The sequence below is a fragment of the Rattus norvegicus genome, chromosome 3 (assembly GCF_036323735.1).
Source record: "Rattus norvegicus strain BN/NHsdMcwi chromosome 3, GRCr8, whole genome shotgun sequence".
NCBI lineage: Eukaryota > Metazoa > Chordata > Mammalia > Rodentia > Muridae > Rattus > Rattus norvegicus.
This window is the reverse complement of record NC_086021.1, coordinates 186,724,119-186,743,975: the sequence shown is the minus strand read 5'-3', so window position 1 is coordinate 186,743,975 and position 19,857 is coordinate 186,724,119. Positions and strand designations below refer to the sequence as shown.

The following is a 19,857-nucleotide window of genomic DNA, read 5'->3' as shown; positions in this document are numbered from 1 at the left end:
TGGCCTCGAGGTTCCGAGCTGGTCTCTCTCCTTCAAGTTGTGTGCTTTCGGAGTCACGATCAATTTTCTTCTCCTGAAGATGGTGGCGTGATGGCCCACTGGAGGCCACTGTCTCTAATTGCCAATTAAACTCCACAGTGTGGGTCTTCCTGTCTGCACTCTCAGCTCTGAGGCTGCTGTCAACAGGCAAATGGGGGCCAATTCCTCAGTCAGAGCCTTGTGGGGCTTCCACCTCCTGCCCCTGGGTGCCCATAAACGGGAAAAGGCATGGTTGTTAGAAGAACAAATGGGACCCCAAGGCTGCTGGAGAGATAACGGCAATGAAGAGTCCAGAGGGTACAGAAGCACCCCAGCTTCTCCCTCGAAGGCTCTGTCAGTGAAGAGTCCAGAGGGTGCAGAAACACCCCAGCTTCTCCCTCACAGGCCCGTGTCCCTGCTGGAGCTCCCTTCCTGGGACCTGGCCAGTTCATCACTGCAATATCTCACCTCTATTCACCGAGGTGAGTTCCTCAGATATTCAAGGCAAGGAGAACCAAGACTGGAATCTACTGTGCAGGAGGATGTCCAAGTTCATGGTGTGGGAGAGCACCTGTGAGCTCCCGGCCTGTCTTTCCCTTTCCCTCCTATATACACAAGGAGTAAAGACGTGCCCTTCCCTGAGAGTCATGGAGGGGTAAGAGACAGATGAGACAGGCTTTTGTGGTAGAGCAGGGCCTTGAATCCTCCAGGGGGCTGCAAGACCAAAAATATGTATGAATGGGGGCTGGTTAGATGGCCCAGTAGGGTTAAGGCTACTGGCTGTGAAGGCCGGGGCTTGAGTTGGATCCCGGGCTGATGTTCAGATGATGATGGGGTCTGTGGAGGCAGATGAAGAAGTAGTTTGGAGAGCTGGGGCATTTCTGAGCCAGCTTTATCATGGAAGTAATTCACATGGATCATGAGAGACTTAACAGCCTAGTCCCTCTCCTTCAGGGCCTCATGCCAGGGACAATGTAGTGGCTGCAGCCAAGTATTCCCTTCCTGGAGATGGGCCAGTTTCCCAGCGAACCATGGAAGCCAAGCAGAAGCCCATTTTGCCCCCAGCTGGGTCCATAAGCCAGTGGGAAGACCACAGGGGGCCGGGATGAGTATGCCTTAGAGAATCCTCCTGGAAGCCGGCTGAGGAGGCAGGAAAAACCCAAGTTCTGGGAGGACGAAGGCAATCTCTGCGGCCCTTCGATGCACACTGATCGCTTCCCGTGGTTGTAAAATGAACAATTCATCGAAGATTATTTGAAGGCAAATCGCTTTAAGTGTGAGAAATAAAAAGACAAATTGGCAATTGAATTTTGCGAGAGTCTATAAGTGGGTGATTTGCATGGGCGAGGGAAGACATAACAAGCTCTATTGGCAGAAAGGGACATTGTCATACAAGAATTGTTCAGGGAGCGTGGTCAGGCACAGAGTCCCCCCAGCAAAGCGCTTTTCTTTGTAGCTCAGTCTGCTGCAATGCCAGGGACCTGGCACGGCGAGGGAGACCAGGCCAGCAGTGTCAACATCGTGACAGACATTTACATGACTCGTCTTAAGGGGACAAATGTTGAGGCACATCAGGGCTGTCTCTGATGCTCGAGAACTAACGTCAAAACCTGTGATGCTGTTAGCCAAGACACTGCATGGGGAAGCCCAAGAAGCCATTCCACGTAACCTGCTCCCGACAGCACTGTGGACAGGAAGCTGTTCCCATGAACCATCCCATCTACCAGAAAGGGTTTACAAAGATGGATGAACTCCTGTGTGGGAAGGAGGCCTATAGGGTAGGACAGGACAGACGGAGGGCAAATTCATGGGAAGTGATGTGTTTATAAAAAGATAAAGGGAGGGGCATATGTTCTACGAGAGGTGTAATCAGGTACAGGGAAGGGGCTGCCTTGGCTGTCCCATGCCGAGGCATCCCTTCCCCCTGAGGGACCAGTCACATGATGGCGTAGTAGAGAATGGTTTATTCAGGGAACAGGGAGGGGAGTGAAGGGGGTAGCAGTGGCAGAGAAAGGTAGAGAGGGAGAGAGTAGAGAAGTAGTAGAGGCCAGCCATGAGCACGTGGGGGGAGAGGGAGGAAGGGAATGGGGAGAGAGTAGGAGCAAAAGGGAAGAACGAGACCAAGAGAGGAGCAAGAGAGCAAGGAGGGGGCAAGCAGCTCCTTTTACAGTGAGTCAGGCATACCTGGCTGTTGCCAGGTAACTGTGGGGCGGAGCATACCTGGCTGTTGCCAGGTAACTGTGGGGTGGAGCTTAGACACAATGTCAACTGGGAGGACAGGAGGAAATGTGATGTCTGCCAGTGAGTAGGCAAGGCTGAGCAGTCACCATGAGCACGAAGGCAAGCGGGAGCTGGCTTGACCCTGTCCATCTGAGCACTATTCATCTCAGCTCAGGGAGGCCCAGACGGACAGACCCTGGTTTTGAGAAGGGGCCCCAAGAGGTCTTCTACTTCTTTGGCAGCACTGTGTTGATGGCTGCAGGCTTTGCTGTGAGCTCCCAGCAGACATGATCATCTCTGAGCTCCTTCTACTTCTGGGCTGCCTCCAGAACCCATCGTAATGGGGCAAGATGGGGGAGTGGGTTCCACACTGCCATGAAACGTGTGTACGTAGGAGTCTGGGGGGTTTCGGAGGGTATCAGGTCACAGGCAGCTCCTGGGGACCTGGGCAGGTATACATGTCTGCCCCAGGGCACATTCCACCCCTGCATTCCCCTACAGGCATCTCGGGGGCTTTGATGGTCCTAGGCTCTTGGCAACTGCTGCCTCTCTTTGTCTCATCCCTCTTCACAGCCCTGTAGGAGCCAGGGCTTTTGATCAGATCAGTGTGTGAGCTTCACACAGACACAGAGGAGGAATCCCACTGAGCTCCTGTACCTCCATGCCAAGGTCAGGGACCAGGCGGGGATGCATGGTTGGTTGCTGGCTCTGTGATCCTTAGCCAGGGCGAAACACTTTGAATCTCTGTCAGTCTTGAGCCAGGGGTAAGATGGCAAAGGTAAGAAAGCTCCTCTGTGCTGGGTGACCCGACTTGTGGGCTCCCGACATACATCTGCTTTGCTTTCGGGCACACACACGTGCACCTCTGTGGGGTGGGGTTGGCTTGGGAAACATGGCTTGCCTGGCTTCCTTGGATGGTGATGCTGTAGCTTAAGTCTGTCATGCTGCCCTGACACTCTCCCCCTCCCCTCCCCCTCCCTCCCCTCCTCCTCTTCCCTTCCCCTCCTCTCCTTCTCCCCCTCCCACTCCCCCCTCCCCTTCCCCTTTCCCTGTGACTTGCCCGGATCCTGTACAGAAGGATCCCGAAGACCCTTTCTATTCCTGCAGAGCACATCCCATTCCCTGTGGCCACCAGCTTCTTTCTCAGACGACAGCCATTTTCAAGTGCTAGCAGGTGTTCCTCATGTTGCTCTTCCTACTTCTGAAGGCTCAGAGTCTGTCGGGAGTGGCTCAAGTCATCCCAGGACGGCGAATGGATGTACTCCACAAAGAACTCTGCCACTGGTATGATGTCTGCGATCATACTAGGGCCACAGGACATCTGAGATGTGCGGCCAGTCTGCTGTAAGCAGAGCACCCCTGTGACCCAGACTTTGAAATCCACACTGAGTCCCAGATCTGCTTATTAAAGTCCTGGGGCAGGGGACAACTCAAGAACTAGGACCAAAGGTGAGGAGAGGGCCAAGTGGGAGGCACCGACCAGAAATGAGTGGCTGATATCCATGGTGTGCCTAGGATACCCTGAGACAAGACTGATCGGAAGGAGAAATCCCTGGAAGATCCACACAGAAAGGGTAGCTTCTGTTTGGGGAGTGCAAAGGGCTACCATAGAGATCCCTGAACAACACATATTGGGAATGGTTGTGGCCTGTCAGCCTCAGTTGCTCGGAAAGAGGGCTTCCAGCTTTGCTTTGCTTTCCAGGGTTGTTCATTTCTGCATGGATGATGGGTGCCCTGGTATTTGGAACAGAGCTTGGCGCTGTCTGGGCACCCAGTACATGTTTCTGTGGAGATGAAATGAATGAACCCATGCCAGCAGAGAATCTGTCCTTGGACATTGTGAATCGACTTCTGTCTATGTCCCAGGAGGCTGGCCGGACTTTAGTAGCTCATACAGTCTTAGCTCACTGGGGAAACATCTGGGTTAGATGCCAGGAAAAGAGGTGCTGTCCATCTGCTTTGTCACCCTGGGCAGGACGTACAGGCTGCCAAGGTGCTTTTGTGTGTTGGAGGTGGCATGGGATTGTCACTCACAGAACGCTGTCAGCGTTTGGCTCCAGCCTTGACAAGCGGTACAGGAAACACTCGTGAAATGGGTTTGTTCATTTACCACGCCAAGGCCATTTCTCTCCCTTCCCGGGGAATAGGAGACCCAGGAGGATCCACAACCTATGGCTGTCTTGACCTCTCTAGAGGGCAGTCGCTTGCTCCCAGACTCCTGAGCTTCTCCGGCAAGGCGGTTGCAGCCTGGCTCGACTGCCGTGACAACAGATAGGTCCTTGGAAAGCTGGGGGGTGGGGTGGGGTGCAGCCATTCTTGCCTGGCACTGTGAGTGAGGGATTGAGAACAGTCAGGAAGCCCCTGCGCTCTGCCTGGGCTGGGCTGGCACTGGAGTTAAGCAGGGCGGTGGCAGGCATCTTCTGCCTCTTCCACAGGTAAGCCTGCCTATGGCTTTTCCCTCTTCACCTTCCAGGTTTGCTTTATTGACCTGGAGCTTGCCAAGAAGGGAGGAATCTTGACATACGGATGTGCTGGCTCAACAGTCTCTTGGTGTCAGGGAATAAATCAGCCCTGATTGGCCTCTCTCGCAGCCGATGTAGACAAACAACCAAGCAGTTCAATTTTAGCATTTTCAACAACAGACTCCAACACGAAGCTCTCACCTGGTGCCAGGCCCCAGTTGACAGTGTACACCAGGAAGTCCCAGTGAGACCAGAGTACTTTCTCTGGGGGCTGCAGGTAAGAGTTCTGCACAAAGAGCGTGGTATGACAGCAGCTAGAGCATCAGGTCCTGGGGGTCAAATATGATGCTCTGAGGTTCCAGAGGTCAAAGGTGAAATCTAAAAAGGTACGAAGAAGACTCCACTGTCTGCTCGCTGGAGCTGCAGACTGAAGTCTGGCGCCTTCATGGGCTGTGGAAACTGGTGACTTGTTCAGCCAGAAGATAGAGGAGTGTGTGGCCTTGACAGGGTAGCAATCTGTGGGCCACATGGAGGAGGATTCATCGTGGCAAGGAATGTATTGGGCCTGGTGGAATGTGACTCCTCCCTGTACAGCTGTTCCACCCTGAGCAGGTCACCTGCCATGTCTGTGTCCCAGCATCTCTCGGTCTGAGGATGTATGATGGGATGGAACACATGTGTGTGCTACTCTGTCTAGTCACCGTGCTGAGATCATCCTCCTCAGGAAATGGGCATGTGGAGAAGGGGACAGATGCCTTTAGATGGAGGAGACATCGCTGGTCTGATTGACACTCTGAAAGCGTGGTACAGAATGTGTGAACATGCATATGAGTACATGTAAACATGTAAGAACATGCGTCAACATACATGAACGTGATGTGAGTGTTGTGAGCCTGTGTGCATGTACAGCTTGCTGCGTGGTGCAGTTGGTTGAGTGGTTCGGAACCTCTAGCTCTACAAGCACCTGAAGCTCTACACTGCATTCAAGATTCTGGAATTTTCCACTGACATGGTAAGGGGTGGTACCCTAGAGCCTTGTACTGAGCCTAGGCAGAACCGAAGACTGCTAAGTGCCAGTTACTCAGTCCTCAGAGACTCTGCTGCAGGTTCCCTGGCTGTCCCCACACAGAGGGGAGGCTCAATACTGAGAGACAGTCATGTGCTCAAGGGCTGTGTGGTGCAGGTGGGTAGACTTTGCGGACTGGAACCACTGGGTCAACTTTTATCAACACTGTGACTAAATACTTAAAGAATTATGTATTTTGCTCATACATTCAGAAGGTTCAGTCCACAGCCACATGCTCTTGTCTAGAACATCATGACGGCTTTGTGACATGCTCCACACCATGCTCTTGTCTAGGACATCATGATGGCAGGAGGCTATGACAGATGCCAGTTATTCAACCATGACAGAAAGTAGAGAGGGAGCTACGGGAGGTGCAAGGAGCAGGGCTGCAGGCCACTCCCCTGATGACATGTCTCCCGTAGCTAGGCCTCACCCACCTTCCCCTGTCTGCCAATACCACCAGTATGATGTTCTGACTCTAGCAAGGGATTGTCCCTTTGGTTAGAGATCCTGTGGTCTCTGGTAACGTCCTCACAGGCCCGGCTATGAGTGTGCTTCTCTGATCTAGGGGGGTCTCAATCCAGTCAAAGAGACACTGAAGCCTGCCGTCCACACTCTCACTAATCTACAGTGTGATGGTCAGTTTTGATTGTCAACTCAACACTAACATCACCTGGGAAGAGAGGCCAGTGACGATTTACCTAGACCAGGCTGCTCTGCGGAATGTCCTCTTGACTACACTAATTGAGAGGACTCAACCCACTGTGGTTGTCAGCTCTTCCAGGGCTCGGAGCCTGAGCTATGCAGGAATAGAGAAAAGCAAAATCAGTCAGGCATCCATTTTCTCTCTGCTGTTGCCTGCGGCTGTGACTTGCTGCTTCACGTTCCCGCCTTGACTTTTTCCCTCTAAGTTGCTTCCTGTCAGGGTGTTTCGTCATAGCAACAGAAATGAAGGTAGGGTGTGGAGCTTCCGCAACATTCCCAGGAACCTGCCTCCGTGACTGCCTAAGCCAAGAGGCTGTCGGCTGAGCCCCTGGCTTTGTGAAGTGTTCCACAGCACTGCAGGGCAGCGGGCGACAGCCGCATCTGAGGCCAGGATGAATACGCAGAGTGATGTGACGCTCCAGGTGGCTGTGCCAAAATTAAAATCTGCCTGCACATAAGACGGTGCTCTTCAAGGGTTCGGAAAAATCAATCCTACCTCAGCTAGAAATGACGGTTAAAGCACACTGGATATGCGTTATCAATACTGTGCCTACTTCCGGGATGGCAGCGAAGCTATTCATATCTTCACTTAAAGCCTGTAATTCTTTCTGTACAGACACCTCTGGAACTCAAGTCAATTCATTAACAATGCATGGAATGCATTTACAGGCAGGCTTTCTGCCGGTTTATGAAGTGAGTGTAAGGTAGGCTCTTCTCACATGGGACCGGCACGGACTGTGGCCCCTTTCTGCAATGAAGTCTAGACTCCAGCTGTTTGGAAGATGGCAGGCCAGCTATTCGGGGAGTGACCCATGTGATCTCACAGGGCGCCGCACTTAGGAAAGCCCTATGCTGGGCTCTGTGCTTAACAGGTATGGCTCAGGGATTCTTAGTGTTGTAAAGAAGGATTCCGTAGAAGACTAGGGGAAATGGACAACCCCATGCCTTCCACTCTACTCTAGACAGAGGCTAGCTCCTGGTCAGTTTAACACTCTTCCTCACACTGAAGTTTGTTTGCTGCTCCTAACACAGACATCCTGCAGCACAAGCAGCAATGGCAAACCTCAGACAGGCCAAAACTCACAGAAAACAAAAACAAAATCACAACCTCCCCAAACTCTCCCAGCTCCCCACAAAAAAAAAAAAAAAAAAAAAAAAAAAAACCTGAGTCCCGAGGTCAGCATCAGAGCAAGACTGAGATATAGAGCGGACTTGTAGTTATGCAGGGAGTTAAACAGTGAGATTAGTGTGCTCCTGGAAAGGCAGGTGTCATGTCAAACAGGTAATGGGAGCAGAGAGAGGGAGCCCCAGTGAGACTTGGAGGATGGAAGGACAGAGAGGATGCTGAGGACAGGGCCCTCAGCGGCAACAGAGAACTCCTACGTTGGGTCCTGAGGGGAACCATCGAGTTTGAACTGCACACTGTAAGGCAGTAAAGGGACACATAACAGAATATTCTGGATGAACAGGAAAATGTCAGAAGGCGTAACGTGATGGAAAACCAAGAAGCAGTATAAAGGACAGCAGTGGAGGGGACATTTGATGTCATGGTGGCTGGGGACTTACTTGACTAACGTTAAGAAACTTGCAGGAGGTAACCACGAAAAGGAAATCACGCAATGAAACCAAACAGCAGCCTGTCCCTCCGCACATCAAACACAAACTGCGGGAAACGGACTAAGGGAAAACCTTGAAAGCACACAGAGGAGGAGCCGTCACACGCGGAGAAGAGAGAGGTACACATCCAGTAGGCTCCACAGCTGGGTAAGGAAGGGAGAGGAAGAGGACCAAGGAAATGTAGGCGCTGAGCCTCTGCCAAATACAAGTTCTGTATCCAGTGTTAAAATGAGTCCTTAAAAGTGGGGAGACAGAGGGGTTGGGGATTTAGCTCAGCGGTAGAGCGCTTGCCTAGCGAGCGCAAGGCCCTGGGTTCGGTCCCCAGCCCCGGAAAAAAAAAAGAAAAAAAAGTGGGGAGACAGACTTCTCCAGACAAGCGAAACTCAGGGGGTTCACTGCTAGCCAAGGCGATCTGCTACTGTCACCCTTTGTTTTCTGTTGCTCTGACTGACAGCCAAAATAGCGTGGGGAGAAAGGACTTATTAAATGATACGAGTTCAGGAGCTAGTCTACCACTGAAGGAAGTCAGGGCAGGAGCTGAAGCAGAGACCAGTGCACTCTCTCCGCCTTGCTCAGACACTTTTCTTAGACAGTTCAGGCCCGCCTGCCTATGGACGGAGCGGGCCACAGTAGACTGGGATCTCCTACAGCAAACCCCAGTAATAACCGCAGGCCAACCTGAGAGATCCAATTCTCAATCGAGATTCCCTCTTCCCATGTTGTGTCAAGTTGAAACTAAAGGCGAATCACGGCAATATACCCCCTGTCAACTTAGAACATTGGCAGAAGATTCCTCAGAGAGAGCACAGAATGTGTATGAAGAAGTGGGGAGTCAGGGACAGGGAGAACAGAGTGAGCAGAAGAGGTCTGTCTCTCTCACCCTTAAGTGGTAATGAAAGCTGAGTGTTTAAGGACAGCAGCAATGCCGTGTGGGTGTGGTGTTTAAAGAACTGGGTTATTAGGAACGATGACAGTAATGGGGAGGACATGGGGCAGTAGCCTGAGGAGGACATCAGGACACTAGCCTGAGGAGAGTGTGGAGCACTAGCCTGAGGAGGACATCAGGACACTAGCCTGAGGAGAGTGTGGAGTACTAGCCTGAGGAGGACATCAGGACACTAGCCTGAGGAGGGTGTGGAGCACTAGCCTGAGGGGAATGTGGAGCACTAGCCTGAGGAGGATATCAGGACACTAGCCTGAGGAGGGTGTGGAGCACTAGCCTGAGGGGAATGTGGAGCACTAGCCTGAGGGGAATGTGGAGCACTAGCCTGAGGAGGGTGTGGACTAGCCTGAGGAGGACATGGGGTACTCGACTTTAAAGGGATCACTCTACTTTGAGTCACAAAATGTCACCTTTAAGGTACACTAAGGGAACCATTAAAATATTATAGTAATGGATAGCTAGGCATGATGTTGTGTACAGCTAATATTAGCTTGCTAGAAGTTGAGACAGGAAGATTATGAGCTTAAGACAAGCCTAGGCTACATGGTAAGACCTTGTCTTAAAAGAATTGTACATTAGGAAAGGAGAGACAATGTAGTCACACCAAAGGTTAAATAGAAAATGTAGATGGAAGGGAAGAAAAGGATTACTGAAAACTATAAAAACACTTTACATGCCTGATAGATGGGGACACAAACATAGTTAACAATCACCTTCACATTTTATTTACTCAGGTGTGTGTGTGTGTGTGTGTGTGTGTGTGTGTGTGTGTGTGTGTGTGTATGTGCCCATGTATGTGCAGTGTAAGTAGAACACAGATGATGGCATTAGACTCCCTGGGATTGGAGTTACAGAAGATTGGGAGCCACTGTGTGGGTACTGGGGAGTGAATCTTCATATCCACTAGAGTAGTTAGTGTTCTTAAACTCCGGGCCATCTTTCCAGACCTCCAGTAGTCATTTCTGAAGACAAAGTGTTTAAATGCACCAAATGAGGGGCAGTGACAACCAGAGTGGGGCTTTTAAAGCCCAACTGTATGTCAATGATAGAAATCCAATTTAAGAACCATTCAGATGGCTTTAGTAAAGAGCGGGGAAAAACAGAACCACAGGAATTTCCGTGTCAATTCAGACATGCAGGCGCCAGAGAACAGATGAACATGAGGTACAGAGAGGGTGCTGGGTGTCACCACTGCCCCAAGAAGACAGAGCAACCCAAGTCGCTGAGTTAGCAAGGAATGATGTGTAATAAGTGGGGTACGACATCCCTAATAGAACTGCAAAGAGGAACAGATAAACACACTCCTGTGCCTGGCCTCTTCAAAATCTTCTCTCGGTAATTGATTGATTAAGCAGGCAGGAAATCAGTAAGGATATTGTTGAGCTGAATAGCATCATCCATCAAGTTGATCTAATTGACATTTAGGGAATTCTCCATCTAATAAGAGTGGCGAACACATCCTCCTCAAGTGATATGGATGACTCACTGAGACAGACTTCAGCCCAAGGCTCACAATGACGCTTACATTGTAGAATCCACATGGAACGAGTCCTTAGGCTGTAAAGGAACTAACAGTCACTGCAGGAAGATCAGGGACTCTCCCTAAATTTGGAGGGAACCCAACACTCCTTTAAATAATACAAGAGAAATGAATCTCAGGGGAACATTAAATTTTTTTTGAATAAACGAAAATAGTTTTTAAAAAGTCCAAAGCATCAAGATATGCATGGTACAGAGAAGGCAAGTGCTAAGTGGAAATCTGCAACTGCAAACACACATATTGGGAAAGAGGGGGGAAAAAAAAGGTTAAAAAAATCAATACTCAAGTTGTATATTAGGAAACGAGAGACAGAAGAGAAAGTTACGCCAGATAAAGCAGGCAGTGAATATTAATCAGGGTTAAAATAGAAAAAAAAAGTCATGGGTTGTGCGATGGCTATTCCCGGTTCAGGCTACATCTGGAAAGAACTACAGTCCAGAAATGGAGGGCTCACCTGTGATCCACATCCTGAGGCTGGAAGACACACGCTTCTGATCCGCATCTTGATGTGGGATGACACACACTTTTGATCTGGGATCTTGAGGCATAGCAGCCATGAAAAGCTTAGGTCTAGGCAAAGTAGTACATGCCTTTAATCCCAGAAGACAAAGGCAAGCAGGTCTCTGAGTTCAAGGCCAGCCTGGGACAGAGTAAGTTCCGGATTCAGGCGTGATGGTACACAGTTTTAATCTGGGCCATACCTTCTGGTGGAGGCCATATATAAGGACATTGGAAGAAGGACGATTCGCTCTTCGACTGCTTGCACTTACTTTCCAGTATGTCTGTTGGAACCTACTTCAGGATTTCAGCATATACAGAAAACCAGCTGAAACACCGGGCCTTGTACGACTGAGCAAACTTTGAGATTCTTGGACTTGCCATTCATTGCTGCCCGTTATTGGGTTAGTTGGACTGCAGATTGTAAGTCATTCCAATAACTTACCTTAATATACAGAGATATTCCATAAGGTTTGTGACTCTAGAGAATCCTGACTAATTCCGGTAGACTCCCTCTCATGACATGGATCTCAAGCTGGGCCAGTCATTGCTTGACCATCTCCTCAATTTCTACTCTATCTCTACTCATGAATCTTGAAGGAGGGATAAATTGTGGGTCTAAGGTTTTGTGGTTGGATTGGTGTCCCAGTCCCTCCATTGGAAGTCTTGCCTGGTTACAGGAGATGGCTGCATTTCCATCTACTCGGGCTCCCTATCCTCCATCGCTAGGAGTCTTGACTAGAGTCACCCTCCTAGATTTTATCTCACCCCAGAAATGCACCCCATTCCTAGTGCATCTTCCATTACTCTTTCCCTCTATCCTCCCTCACCTGACCCCTCACATTTCTATCCCACCCCTCCCCCATTCAGACCCCTTCCCCTGTCCACCCACAATGTCTATTCTACTTCAGTGAGATTCATATGTCCACCTTGGGCCCTTAGCTTCATTGGGCCTGTGGTTTGTAGCATGGCTAATATTTACTTATAAGTGAGTACACACCATGTTTGTCTTTCTGGGTCTGGGTTAGTTAATTCATGATATTTTCTAGCCTGCAAATTCATTGCTTTTAACAGCTGAATAATACTCCATTGTGTGAATGTATCACATTTTCTTTATCCATTCTATACCTGAGAGACATATAGGTTGGTTCTAGTTTTTGTTTATTATGAATAAAATTGATATGGACATAACTGAGCAGGTGTCCCTGTGGTATGGTGTAGAGTGTCTTTTGGGTATATGCTCAGGAGTGGTATAGCTCAATCTTGAAGTAGATCTACTCTCAATTTTCCAAGAAAACACAAATTTGATTTCCAAAGTGGCTGTACAATTTTGTACTCCCATCAGCAGTGGAGGAATGTTTCCCTTGTCTGCAACCTTGCTGGCATGGATGAATGTTCCTCTTGTTCTACATCCTTGCCAGAATGGAGTGTTGCTTGAGTTTCTGATCTTAGCCATTCTGGTGGATATAAGATGGACTCTCAGAGTTGTTCTGATTTGCATTTACCTGATGGCTAAAGATGCTGAACATTTCTTTTAGTGCTTCTTGGCCAATAAAGATTCATCTGCTGAGAATTCTGTTTAGCTCTGTACCCTACCTTTTAATTTGGTTATTTGGTTTGTTGGTGTCTAGTTTGTTCTTTATACATTTTGGATACCAGCCCTCTGTTGGATGTAGGGTTGGTGAGGATCTTGGCCTTTGCCTTATAGAATCTTTTGTTAATGATAATCTGCAGTACTTGTAGACAGAAGCCTAGTATAACTGTCATCAGAGAGGACTCAGCCAGCAATGGATGAAAACAGAGACCCACAGCCAAACATTAAGTCAAGCTTGTGTAATCCTGCAGAAGAAAGGGAGTAAGGATTGTTGGAGCTGGGGGGATCAGGGCACCACAAGAAAATGCCTCACAGAATCAACTAACCTGGATACATAGGGCATAAACACTGAACACTAACCAGAGAGCATGCATAGGCCCTCTGCACATAAGTAACTGTTATGCATCTGGGTCTTCATGTGGGACTCCTAACAGCAGGGACAAGGGGTGTCTCTGACTCTGTTGCCTGCTTTGGGGACTCTTTCCCTTAACTGGGGTGCCTTGTCTAATTTCTATGGGAGAAAATGGGCCTAGTTTTTCTGCAACTTGATATGCCAAGGCTGGTATCTGATAACCTTAGGAGGCCTTCCTTTTCTGAAGAAAAAGGGTGGAGGAGTGGAAGGAGGTGGGGGAGAGGTGGTGGTGAGGAACTGGGAGGAGCAGAGGGAGGGAAAACTGTGGTTACAAAGTAAAGTAAATAAATAAGCCAATTTAAAAAAGATATTTTATTGACATAATTAAATTAATTTAAATTAATTAAATTTAAAAATAAAATAGGATAAAGAAAGGCGGAAAAACTCAGAACTATTTCTTTGAAATGGTTAATGAAGCTAAAAAATAGAGAGGTCAAAAATTAAATAACAGAAACAAAAGAGACCACTTCCACTGATTGCACAGAAATGAAAGAGAGAGGAGAGTCACAACCCTTCTGCTCATAGCTTCCACCACTGTGGCAAAATGGACTGATTTAACTTTTAAGGCAAAACCATAGAGTCACCCGAGGAAAACTAAATGATGATCAGATAATGTATTCATGAAATTAATACTATCAGTTATTAATGACCTTCAGAAATGCCAAGCCCAGGACAGAGTGCATTCTGCTGAATACTGAAGTTGGAAATGGTACTGTCCTAATATAATCTCTACCTACAAGCTCACCTCACATAGCTAGCAGCCTGCTGATGCCAGAACCAGAGTCAGACATTTCAAGAAAGAAAACTGTATAGACGCGCCTCGTTTGTGAGTTTAGATGCAATACTCTTCATTGGAATGCTAGAAAGTTGAATGCAAAATGTATAAAAACAATCACGCACTGCAACTGTGCAATGCGCAACCAATGTTCACATGAACAATGTCAGGGGGGAAAGTCACATGACCACAGCAGTAGGCTCAGAGAATGCAGGCATCAAATCCCAGCACCCATTCTGGACACAAATGCCTAATGCAATTCTGAAAGTCAAAGCTGAAGGGAGGACATTACCTGAGCTCAAGACTGGTGATCAAGGGAGTGTAGTCAAGACAGTGTGGAACTGGAGAGTGCTAGCCTGATCAACAGAGCTGGAGAGGGGATAGCCTGATCAACAGAGCTGGAGCGGGGATAACCTGATCAACAGAACAAATGAGAGATCTAGGAGTAAATACCACAGAGTCAGATGATCTGTGACAAAGCTGGGAAAGACGGGGAAGAGTACTACTTTTAACCAGGGTGCTGAACATCTGAGCAAACAATTGCCCTTGAGGAACTTAGACCCAGACCTTATACCCTTCTTTCGAACTAGCTCAGGCAGATCCCTGACCTAAATGTGAGACCTACCTGTGGATGTGGTTGGGAAGTGAAGGAGGCAATCAATACCCAGGCTTCAACTTGCAAGGTCTCGGTAAACCGTTCTTTCAAGGTCCATACCATGAAAAAAAATCTAAATGAGATGTAGAATTGTGATAATCTTTCAAATTTTCTTCTTGAATCTAAACAGAAACAAAACAACACAACCCTAATAAATCAACAAAACAAAATTAAACAAAACCAGCATCCAATTTCGGACTCTGGTTGATGCTGACAGTCCGGTATTCTGAGAAGCTGGCCTGATACTGATGGCTAAGCCACAGTGAACTCTTGCTCCATACAGTGTAAGCCACCCAGAGAAATGGACACAGAGAGAAGTAGCCATGCCCTGCTGAGTTGAGGGAGGCTCTTGAATCTCTGGAAATTCTGAAAGGGACTTTACTTTAAATCCCATGAACTGAACAACTCACAAATCTAAGGAAGTCCCTGAAATTGAACAGATGCATACCCACTCTCTCTCCAAGGTCATATAAACAGTAAGGATGGCTGAGGAGACACAGATCAGCAGAGCTGCCTTGGAAGAGGCTCTATGCCATATTAAGATGCCTGAAAATTGTTCAGGAAATGCATGGCTCCATCTTTTATGAGCTGTTACCCATGGTGGGTAGGTGTTCTATGAAACAGATGTCTTTGATTCATCTTTTTACTTTTAAGTAATGTCAATGAAGTCAATAATTTATCAATCTAGACCTCAGGTATAGTGTTACTTCTGTCTCTCATCAGTTTCCTATCTGGGGAAAGTCAGCACTTGCATTGAGTATTCCCAGGAAAAGTGTCACACAACATTTGTTCCTCCACCAGTCTTTTCTGTCACTTTCTTCCTCAGAGTCCCCAAGGTTCCCTGTGTATGTACAGCCTCATAGCAGCACCTATGAAAATGGGTTGTCCTGTGCAGTTGGGTATGGAAACCATGCTGGATGTGAAGACACCAGTAGTCTGGTATCTTCTCCAGGGACCTTTGCACAGCCAAAGGAAGAAAGAACCCAAGTACTGTTTGCTTCTGCTATATCACAGAAGTCAGCAGCTGTCAAGATGCCGCATGGTAGCCTGGAGATGGAAAGAGGGGAGGTTAATTAACAGGAGAAAAATAAGAGGGAAAACAGAAAGGCAGGAGGCAGGGGGCAGAGTCTAGAACCCCTGTGTGTGGAGGGAAGTCAGTGGGAAAGCAGGGAGGGGAGAGAGTAAGAACAGTCCCTAAACTTGGACTGCAGGTGGCCGGTGACTGTCCCAGCAGGGTCTGTGGTTATAGATGGTTCCCATCCTGCACCAATGTGACACTCAAGTCCCCTAGATGACAGGGAAACAGAAGCCATGGAGCTATATCCCTTGGCCCAGAAAATCACTTGTCAGCCATGGCCAAGAGAGTGAAGACTTGGAAGGGTGTTTATTTCTTCTTTGTCTTTGATTTTCATGACTCAGTTTTACCTCTCTTTGACCCTGTGCTTGAACAGAGCCCTAGAGATGGTTGCTTTTGAATCTATTCAGATTTTGTGTGTATCTGATGCCACGATGCTAAAAATGTTCCTGGTTGCCTGGTATCCTCCCTGACTCATGTCCCACTGTTTGATGACACTTTTCTTAGATCAGTTGCAATAACTTCTTACCTGGAGTCCAAACAGCGGTGGTGCAGAGGAGAGAACACGGCAGTCCTCTGCAAAGCAGGGAAGTTCAGTCTCCTGTCCAAACCCAGCTGAACAGCTCGGACAGTGACGTTGCCTCTCACTGCCTGTCCACCTTGCAAGCCAACAGCTGCTACTGATAATGGCAGTTTTGCACAGCACGGGGCCCTGGTTCATTTGCTGCCCCTAATGTGAAAGAGAAACAATTGACTGATATATGCTCAATACACCATCATTATCAACAATACTGTCGTTTCACAGAGAGGCACACGGCTGGCTCCTGTACTTTCAAAGTCTTTAAAAGCCACAGATTCATAGAGAAGCCCCAACTAGAGTTTGAGCAAGAATAGCTTCGCTCAAGGTGCGAAGCATTTAGTGCTAAACAAATTCCCTTTCTCATAGCTGTTACCACAAACAATGTGATTCAATGTAACAAGACTGCTAACAGAATTGCGGAAGAGCCAAGAGCAGGCTGCTCTGGTACAGGCTTAGCTACCGTGAGCACTGATATTCTCTGCCACTACTGCAAATGGTCTGCTTCACGGTTCTCTTCACTTCCCCTTTTAAATGTATTCGTGAATAATCACTGTACTAAGGACAGGTTTATAGTGATATTTTCATTCAAGAGCACCATGTGCTTCCACTGGATTGCCCCCATCTCTCTTTTCTGTTTCCTTGCCCCCTTATTGCTGGTCTCTTCTTTCTTCCCAAGTAGTTTCCTTATACTTTCTTGTCATATATGCACTTAAAGCCTAGCTTCATACATGGAAGGAAACATGGACTATTTGGTTTCCTGACTATGGCTTCTTTGATTTAACACGATCTCCAGTCCTATCCATCTCCTCCTCCTTTGTGGCTGGATACAACTCTGTAGTGTACAATGATGACAACTGATGACAATTTTGATAGGTGGCTGCCCCCCGGAGGGCTTCCATGATGAGTTTGGGGGATGTCTCAGCCATCACTAGAGGTACAATCCTGCCCTCTATGCCACAGAGAGACTGGATAGGCTACTTACTGTGTGCTCTGCTCCCAGTCAAACAAAGCAAAGACCTGAGGAAGACTTTCTTAGTCCGATGTAGAATTGAATGGGATGGAATGTTTATTATCTGGAAAGGAGAGGAAAGAAGAGGGAGGGGGAGGGAGAGGGGAGAAAAGGGGGAGAGGGAGAGAGGGATGGAGGGGGAGAGAGGAGAAGAGCAGAGGGAGAGAGGGGGAGAGGAGGAGAGAACTATCTCAGAGATCACCATCAAAATTTCTTTCCTCAGGAACCACACACCTATTCTTTGGAGACAGTGCTTGGGTCTCGCTGGCATAGGCTATACTACACTTAGCTTCTTACATGGGTATTGAGGATTGAATTCAGGTCCCCATGTCAGCAGGGCACCTCCTCAGCTCCAGTTATGCTTTTCATAGACAGAGAATAAATGTGTGGCTCACCTTTCACACCCAGGCTCTCTCTGGCTTCCTCAGTGTAGAACACGAGGGATTTCAGAGCACGTGACCACGGCCATCAGCTCAGCCATTTTCATCTCTGGGTCCTGCCAGAGCGGCTTACTCCTGCTCCCCACCACAGAGATAACCCAAACACCATGCTATCTGCCTTGTCTCTACCGCTCCCACCCCCACCCAAGGCTGGCAAGCCCATGGGAGCGGGCATGGCGCCAAAAGAGAGACTGAGATCTGCTAACGCTCAGTCTTCTGTGCTGCATCCAAGTCTGTTCACACCTCAGAAAGCATTATTGCGCTTACATTTCCCGACAATTTTTCGCCATTCATATTTAAATTACGTTCCTTTGAGAAGGAGAGAAAGACTGGGAATTTTATCAAGAGGCAAATACTGTAGGCAGGGAGGAATCTCACCTTTTATTATCAAATGTGTAAACCATTTGAACAGGAAACAAACTCTTTAAAGAGGGCCTTCCATGCCAGGAGCCGAGGGACGGACCGAGGGCTCACACTCGGGTCGCCATGTTTAATGAGCTGGGTAGCCAGGCAACGCTGACGCGAAGAAGTAGGTCGCTTTACGTCAGGTAAAGCAACTGCGAGTGCGTCTGGCTACCAATAAGCTGAGACTCAACCCCAAAGCTGCTCAGGGCTCTCCTCCAGGAGATCATACCCCAAAGCAACAGGACCTGCAAGCTCTTCTCAGGAGAAGATACGTTGAATTTAGACAGCCTGTATTAAGACATTGACATATGGTATTCAGTTTTCAGTCTTAGGAAAGTACTGACTCAGAATACCTCCTCCTGCCCCCAAAATGGTGGCCGCAGAAATATATGGGGGTGACAGAGCACATGATTGTTTCCAAGAGGAATGAGCTCTGGAGTTGTCTTCCGTTGGTCTCGGGGAAAGACAACTCAGCAGCTCTGGTCTGAGCAGCTCCAACCTGGTCTGTCCCAGGCAGAACCTCAGCCTACTCCACATCTACCAATGATCTCAGACCTTGTTCCCACTAAGCTTCTGGATGGCCCCTTCTGTGGGTCTGGCTGCCCATGAGCTGATTCCTATGCTGTACCCAGATGAGAGGCTTCCTGTTGTTCCTGGTCTCTAAGCCCCCAGCAGGGCAGAAGCAGCAATGGGATTCAAAAGATTGCAGGGCTGGGGTTGGGGCTGGGTAGGGCTGTGGTGGGGCTAGGGTGGAGCTGATGAGGGGCTGGATGGAGCTGGGGTGGGGCTGGGAAGGACTGAAACATTTCTGAAAAGCAGAAAGTGAGGCTCATGGTAAGGGAGAGGGCCCTACAATGGTGTGAACATTGTCCCCAGAAGACACACCCACCCAGAACCTGTGAGCGCAACCTTCCTTAGAGCAAAAAGCTCTTTTTAAGAACAAGTGCATAAAGGACCTCAATGAATCAGCTCGGATTTTCCAGGCAAACCTTAAGAGGGTAGTGTCCTAAGAGACAGAAGAGAGGAGGGTCATGTGATCACACAGGAGGGAGCTGTCATGTGATAACACAGGAAAGAAGTGTCATGTGATGACACAGGAGGGGTCATGTGATGAAAGAGGAGAGAGTGGTCATGTGGTGATGACACAGGAGAGAAGGGTCATGTGATGACACAGCAGAGAGGGTCATGTGATGGCATTGGCAGGAGAGAAGGGACCCAGCTACTAGTCAAGAATTCTAAGTGGTTCCATGGCCCTAGGCAGTGGGAAGAGACAGGGTCACTCGATGCTGTTTCAGTGGGAGCTGAACCAGAGCATGGTCATTGATTTATAACTTCATGCCCCAAAGGTCTGGATGATCACGTCATCTCCCTCTAGACTCAGCCCCCTCCCACAGAGGCCTGATCCCTTCTGGTCTAGAAAACTACCTTGTTATTTTTCTTTTTATTGTCTTAAAACAACTAACAAAAGCAACTCAAAAACAGGAGGGTTTGTCCTGACTTGGGATTTAAGGCTATGATTCGCTATGTCAGGGAGAACACGGTGGAAGGGTCAGGCAGCTGGTCACATTGCAGCCACGCCACCTAGGCAGCAGAGGGGAATGACTGCGGTGCTTAGCTCAACTTCACCTCTTCCTGACATTCTGGATCCTTGGCCATACAGCATGGTGCCGCCCACGGGATGGTACCGCCCACATTTAGGGCGTGTCCTGTCACTTGGATGATACCGCCCACATTTAGGGCGTGTCCTGTCACATCGGCTAACCCAATCCAAAAGCGACCACACCGCCTTGCCCAGAGGTTTGTTTCCTAGGTGGTTGTAGATTCTGTCAAGTTTAAAGTATTC

General features: G+C 48.5%; 2 long non-coding RNA genes across 9 annotated transcripts in view; one reads left to right on the top strand and one right to left on the bottom strand.

Moving 5' to 3' along the window:
• The window catches only part of LOC102554907 (uncharacterized), a 19,187-nt gene extending 153 nt beyond the window's left edge, over nucleotides 1-19,034 (bottom strand). Inside the window, exons 1-5 of one of the 4 annotated variants that reach the window (XR_352997.5) lie at nucleotides 17,988-19,030; nucleotides 17,143-17,233; nucleotides 16,110-16,310; nucleotides 14,476-14,627; nucleotides 1-1,286 (exon numbers count right to left, since the gene is read on the bottom strand). The exon at nucleotides 1-1,286 is cut by the window's left edge and continues 153 nt beyond it. This is a non-coding gene — a long non-coding RNA (uncharacterized LOC102554907). Of the gene's footprint in view, nucleotides 1,287-11,947; nucleotides 12,909-13,372; nucleotides 14,265-14,475; nucleotides 14,628-16,109; nucleotides 16,311-17,142; nucleotides 17,234-17,987 lie in introns of those variants that run through there. The other 3 variants (XR_010065561.1, XR_005502855.2, XR_005502856.2) reach the window with 3 other exon arrangements.
• LOC120101830 (uncharacterized) lies at nucleotides 2,276-16,728 on the top strand. Of its 5 annotated transcripts, XR_005502859.2 has the most exons (5): nucleotides 2,276-2,624; nucleotides 2,812-3,016; nucleotides 3,314-3,687; nucleotides 4,712-4,977; nucleotides 16,088-16,728. It is a non-coding gene; the product is annotated as an uncharacterized LOC120101830 (long non-coding RNA). The 5 variants fall into 5 exon arrangements; XR_005502858.2 differs by having other exon boundaries at nucleotides 3,346-4,977; XR_010065564.1 differs by having other exon boundaries at nucleotides 2,812-3,522.
• Nucleotides 19,035-19,857: the final 823 nt, after the last annotated feature.